The sequence below is a fragment of the Felis catus genome, chromosome C1, assembly GCF_018350175.1.
Source record: "Felis catus isolate Fca126 chromosome C1, F.catus_Fca126_mat1.0, whole genome shotgun sequence".
Lineage (NCBI taxonomy): Eukaryota > Metazoa > Chordata > Mammalia > Carnivora > Felidae > Felis > Felis catus.
Window position 1 is genome coordinate 8,754,570 of NC_058375.1, and position 6,815 is coordinate 8,761,384.

Sequence of the window (6,815 nt, forward strand, 5' to 3'; positions counted from 1 at the left end):
TGTTGTTTGTTTGTTTTGAGAGAGAGACAGAGCAGGAGCAGGACAGGATGAATACAGAGAGAGAGAGGGACACACAGAATCCGAAGCAGGCTCCAGGCCCTGAGCTGTCAGCACACAGCCCCACGCCGGGCTTGAATTCAAGAACTTCAAGATCATGACCTGAGCCGACGTCAGATGCTTAACCGACGGAGCCACCCAGGCTCCTCTAAGGGAAGTTTTTTGACTGATCAAAAATAAACTTATTTATTTGGCATCTTCAATCCCATGGGAAGGATTGTCAAATAAGTGATGATAAACTCCCTCCGGTTATATTGTATGGGTAAATGCTATAGTTGTCATAGAAATTATATGAAATTCCTGAAGTTTTACTATGCCATGGTATAATGTCATCACTTGTAATTCTAGTTATTGAAATGTTGTGTGTCCCAGAAATAACCAAATTTCCTTGTCAGGTATGTCATAATGTGCTGTCATCAGATTGTTAACCATGACCTTTTTTTTTTTTTAAGGATTTTATTAAAGAAAAAAAGATTCCATTTTTAAACACTCTCTATACCCAACATGGGGCTCGAACCCACAACCCTGAGATCAAGAGTCGCACACTCCACCAACTGAGCCAGCCAGGCACCCCTACCCAGGGCCAGTTTTGAGTCTTTCGTCATTTACAATTATTCTTCTGATGCTCTTACGAATGTTTTTCATCTTCAAGGAGATTCATGGACAGGACTTTTGATGAATACAAGTTTTTGATACCCTTCAGACCCTAAAACTAAAACTGAGTAAGAATTTTCAGAACTAATGGAAAAACTGCATTCAAACAGAACAAGAATAACGTGGGGCTAAATGAATTAAGGAAAATGATTATAATTTTTAATCACTCTCACGTGACACATTGTTGGTTCTTCAATGTTTGCTCTTCCAGATTTAAGGAAACTTTTTCTCTTAACATATCTGTGACTTACAGAAATTTGGTAAAATATTCCTTTGTGAACAAATTGAAACATTTCTCTTTTTCTCCCTACCTGATCCCTCTAAAACTTGGAAACTCTCAGTGAGTATTCTTACTCTGATGGCAATTACAGTTATCTGCATAGGTTCAGTAAGAATCTAGGGGCGCCTGGGTGGCTTGGTTGGTTAAGCGTCCGACTTCGGCTCAGGTCTTGATCTCGAAGTTCTTGAGTTCAAGCTGTGCTCACAGCTCACAGCTCAGAGCCTGGAACCTGCTTCAGATTCTGTGTCTCCCCCTCTCTCTGCCCCTCCCCCACTCACACACACACACACTCTCTCTCTCTCTCTCCCTCTCTCTCTCTCTTTCAAAAATAAAAAACATTAAAAAAAAGAGAAAAGAATCTGTTCTCCTTGGGGCGCCTAGTTGGCTCAGTCTGGGGAGTAAGCAACTCTTGGTCTCAGGGTTAGGAGTTCAAGCCCATGCTGGGTGTACAGATTACTTTAAAAAAATAAAATCTTTGGGCACCTGGCTGGCTCAGTTGGTTGGGCATCTGACTCTTGATTTTGGCTCAGGTCATGACCTCCTAGTTCGTGGGTTCAAGCCCCATGTCAGGCTCTGAGCTGACAGCACAGAGCCTGCTTGGGATTCTTTCTCTCCCTCTCTTGTAAGGGTTAAATTGTAGTGTTAGGGCTAACCTGTAGCCTTGAGAAATAACAGCTTTGTTTTAATGCTGTAGGTTAAGAGATAACAGCCTTATCCTATCAATCAAGGGAACAAAAGTTCAAGGAAAATCAACTGGATTAGTGTTTGATTGGATTGGGGCAAGGGCAGGTCTGAACTGTTTCTACCCCCATCTGGGAACTATTTCTTTGTTCTGTTCCTAGGTGATCATAAGACGATGTGGTTGGCTATAAAAACTCTGTACCCCGGCTGTTCGAGGCCACACTCTGGTCAAGAGTGTCGGTCCCAATCGGTCGGCCTTGCTTCTCATTGCAATAAACTTTGTTGTGACTGTCACTGGTGCCCGTAGCATTCTGTTTCAGGAGTCCTGTGGATGCAACATTCTCTGCCTTCCTTCACCCACTCCTGCTGTCTCTCACACAAAATAAATAAACTTAAAAAAATCTCTTATGGTTTGCTTCTCTCTTTTTTTTTTTATCCCTTCTCCTATGTTCATCTGTTTTGTTTCTTAAATTCCACATATGGGTGAAATCATATGCTATTTGTCTTTCTCTGACTGACTTATTTTCCTTAGCATAATATACTCTAGCTTCATCCACATCATTGCAAATGGCAATATCTCATTCTTTTTGATGGCTGAATAATATTCCATTATGTGTATGTATATACTACATCTTTATCCACTTATCAGTCGATGGACATTTGGGCTCTTGCCATAATTTGGCTATTGTTCATAATAAACATTGGGGTGGGTGCATGTGCCCCTTCGAATCAGTATTCTTGTATCCTTTGGGTAAATACCTAGTAGTGCAATTGCTGGGTTGTAGGGTAGTTCTGTATTTAACTTTTTGGGAAAACTTAGCTCTTAATATTGATAAGATTCAGGGGGCGCCTGGCTGGCTCAGTGGGTGGGGCATGCAAGTTTTGATCTTGGGGTTGTGAATTTGAGCCCCACACTGAGCGTAGAGATTACTTTAAAAAATAAAATCTTAAAAAAATATATTGGGTCCCCTGGGTGGCTCAGTCGGTTAAGCATCTGACTTCGGGTCAGATGCTCAGGTCAAGATCTCAAGGCTCGTGAGTTCAAGCCCCTCGTCAGGCTCTATGCTGACAGCTCAGAGCCTGGAGCCTGCTTCAGATTCTGTGTCTTCCTCTTTCTCTGCCTCTCCCCAACTTATGCTCACGCTTTCTCCCTCTCTCTCTCAAAAATTAAATTAAAACATTAAAGTATTAGAAAAAAATAACAACCAGTCTCATTTTAGGACAAAATTATTTTCTTAAAAAAATGTATTCCCTTGTTGCATTATATGCTAACTAATTTGAATGTAAATTAAAAAAAAAATAGAATTGGGGCGCCTGGGTGGCGCAGTCGGTTAAGCGTCTGACTTCAGCCAGGTCACGATCTCGCGGTCCGTGAGTTCGAGCCCCACGTCAGGCTCTGGGCTGATGGCTCGGAGCCTGGAGCCTGTTTCTGATTCTGTGTCTCCCTCTCTCTCTGCCCCTCCCCCGTTCATGCTCTGTCTCTCTCTGTCCCAAAAATAAAAATAAAAACGTTGAAAAAAAATTTTAACAAAAAAAAAAAATAGAATTAAAAAAAAGTATCCCCATTCCTTATACCTTTCTTGCCAAAAACATGTATCTTTCCTTGCATACAGTTGTTTCCCTTATTATTTTCAGTATTCTTAATTATATTTTTAATTTTCAGAAACCTTAATGTCTAGTGGAAACTAAGTGGTAAGCAATTGTGAATGGTTATACCAGGATCTTATTTGGAAAAGATTTAGATATCCATTGAATCGAACCCAATTTATTATTTGACCCAGAAAAACTTCAAAGTTTGAAGTAACCAAAAATTTTGGAAACTTTTTAAGAGTGTACTTACAGAAGCACCTGGCTGGTTTGATCAGCAGAGTGAGTGACTCTTGATCTCAGGGTTGTGAGTTTGAGCCCCACATTGGGTGTAGAGACTACTTAAAAAAAATAAAATCCTCTTTTTTTTAATGTTTATTTATTTTTGAGAGACAGAGAGACAGAGCATGAGCTGGGGAGGGGCAGAGAGAGAGGGAGAGAGAGAGGATCCCAAGCAGTTTCCATACTGTTAGTGCGGAGCCTGATGCAAGGCTTGAACTCATGAACTATGAGAGCATGACCTGAGCTGAAATCAAGAGCTGGATGCTTAACCAATTGAGCCACCTGGGCGTCCCTCGAATGCTGAATTTTGATGAGCACTTGCCTTATAACCAATCAAATGGAGCTCTTTTACAAACGTTCTCCAACTACGAAGAGATCTGCAATAAGGGTTAGTGTTCGCACAAATTCAGCTCTTCTCAGCCCACTGAAAATGTCCTGCAGAGAGTTGGTAAGTAAGCTCTTTCCGTTGATCATTTAAAAGTGGACACCCAGCTGGTTGAGGTATACCAAACTGGCACCTCTCTACCCAATTTGCAGACAATCTCCAGAACCTGAGATCTATCTCACGGAGGCCTTCAATGATCAGGCATCCCTTCTCAGCCTCCAGAACTTGGGGAGACAAGGACGTCTTACAAGTCCTGACTCCCCAGTCAGACCAGACCAGACCAGACCAGATAGCGGCTCAGACCTCCAGCCCTCCTTTTCTCCCCTTGAGATAGCGGCAGAACCCTAATCTGATTTGTGAGATAATTGCCATTGACCTCTCCGAAGGGACTCTCTGATTAAAATGTTTGGGGGAGGGGGGGCGCCTGGGTGGCTCAGTTGGTTAAGAAGGGACTCTCTGATTAAAATGTTTGGGGGAGGGGGGGCGCCTGGGTGGCTCAGTTGGTTAAGCGTCCAACTTTGATTCAGGTCATGATCTCATACTTCATGGGTTCGAGCCCTGCGTTGGGCTCCGTGCTGACAGCTCAGAGCCTGGAGGCAGCTTCAGATTCTGTGTCTCCTTCTCTCTCTGCCCCTTCCCCACTCACGCCCTGTCTCTCAAAAATGAGTAAACGTTAAAAAAATGTTTGGCACAGCCACTGAGCTCATTCAGCGAGTTGAGGTGACTCAACAAATCAGGCATCAAGAGGGATTCTCTCATGCCCTTCCCCACAGAAGGAACTCGAAGGGGTTAGGTGAGAGTTCCCACCAGAGTTGCCAAATTTGTTACCCAACCTGGGCTCTCCTCTTGATGGGTTTTGAGCCAAAATTCACAACCGAGCCAAAGAATAGGAAAAGGAAGGGATTTCCGTGAAACAAGCAAAAGGAGAACACTAAGGATATTTCCCAAAGCAGTGTCTCCAGAAACAACATCGGGGAAGTTTTAAGGTAAGAGTGCATGCATATGCATGAAGGGGCTGGCACAAGGGGGAATACAGCGGGGACTTGGGGGCAAAAGTCATCTGAAGGTGACTGAGTCCGGGTCAAATTCCAGAGGGCTGGCAAAAGTCAGCATCAGTTTTCTGGCTCCAATTGGCCCTCTATTTGAGTGCTCAGAGGGGTTTAGATCCTGCAGAGATAGCTCAAGAATGTGTGTCAGGTTACTGTTCACTTTGGAATCAACACTGAGGATTTCACCACTGATTATTGTCCTGATGTGATTAGCTTATCTCCTGGCCTGGGTGTGGCTGTTCTAGCATTCTTCAATGGGATGGTGGGGAGCTGAAAATTACTTTTTTTTTTTTTTAAAGTTTGTTTATTTTAAGAGAAAGAGAGAGAGAGAGAGAGAGAGAGAGAGAGAGAGAATCCCAAGCAGGCTCAGTGCTGTCAGCACAGAGCCTGATGCAGCACAGAGCCCAACTTGGGGCTTGATCTCACGAACCCAGAGATCATGACCTGAGCCAAAATCAAGAGTCAGACACTTACCTGACTGAGACACCTAGGTGCCCCCCACTTTTTAAAAGTAGGCTTCATGCCCAGTGTGGGGCTTGAACTCATGACCCTGAGACCAAGAGTTACATGCTGTACTGACTGAGCCAGCCAGGCACCCCTAAAATGACTTATGTCAGGAAAGTTATGTCTGTCTTTTCCTGGGAACCCCTAACTCTTTCTGCTTACAGGTAGTGAGCTGGAATTCCAACCCTCTAATCACATTGTTGGTTCCCCTGGCAACCAGCCTCAATCCTTAGGGGGTTTCCAAAAGTTACCGCAGTCACATAAACCCAGGTGTGGTTGAAAGGGGCTCATTATGAATAACAAGAGACACCCAATTTATAGAAACAGTGGATGAAGACAAAATATATATTTGTCATAAACCCCAATATCACACAGCGAGCCATTTTATGCAATTTTAGATGTTTTAGTAGCCACATTTTAAATAGTAAAAAGAAACAGGTGAACTTAATGTTAGCAATATATTTTATTTAACTCACTTTATCCAAAATATGATCACTAACATATAGTCAACCTAAAAGCATTAATGAAATTGTTTACCTTTTTTAAAGTTTATTTTTTAGTAATCTCTATACCCCACAATGGGGCTTGAACTCACAACCCCAAGATCATGAGTCATATGTTCTTCCAATTGAGCCAGCCAGGTGCCTATATATATATGTATGTATAGATACATATGTATATATCTATATCTATATATGTAGATAGATATATGTGTATATATGTATGTATATGTGCCTACATATGTATATATAGATATATATGTATATGTGTATAGATATATGGATATATGGATATATGTGTATATACATATGTATATATGTGTGTGTGTGTATATATATACGTGTGTGTGTATTATTATTATTATTATTATTATTTTTTTTTTGGTACAAGTCTGCAGCACATCTCAATTGGCACTGGCCACCTTTCAGGGGCTCCATAGCCACACGTGGCTGGTGGCTGCGGTACTGGAGAGAGAACATAGGCTTCAAACCTTCCCTGCCGTGGCTGAGGCCACCAGACAACCTGTTCACTGCTGTGTCCTAGCGCCTGGCACATAATGAGGCCCAGTGGTCTGCCATATGTGAGCTGGAATAATGTCTCCTCTGAGCCTCCAGGGAATGTCCTCAAGGTTAAATAAAATGCATGTATGTTAGGCACCCTGCCTGCTCCGCGACCGGTGCTGTTCTCATTTCCTCAAAGTCAACCGAAGGGCAACAGGCCCAAGTTTGCTTCCTCTCTTTCTCTTAAGAGCTCTTCTCTAAAATTACAAAACGCAGGTTGGGATTACAGAGCCGCCAAGGGCCTTAGGGTCAGGCTCTGGTGCAACAGACGAAAA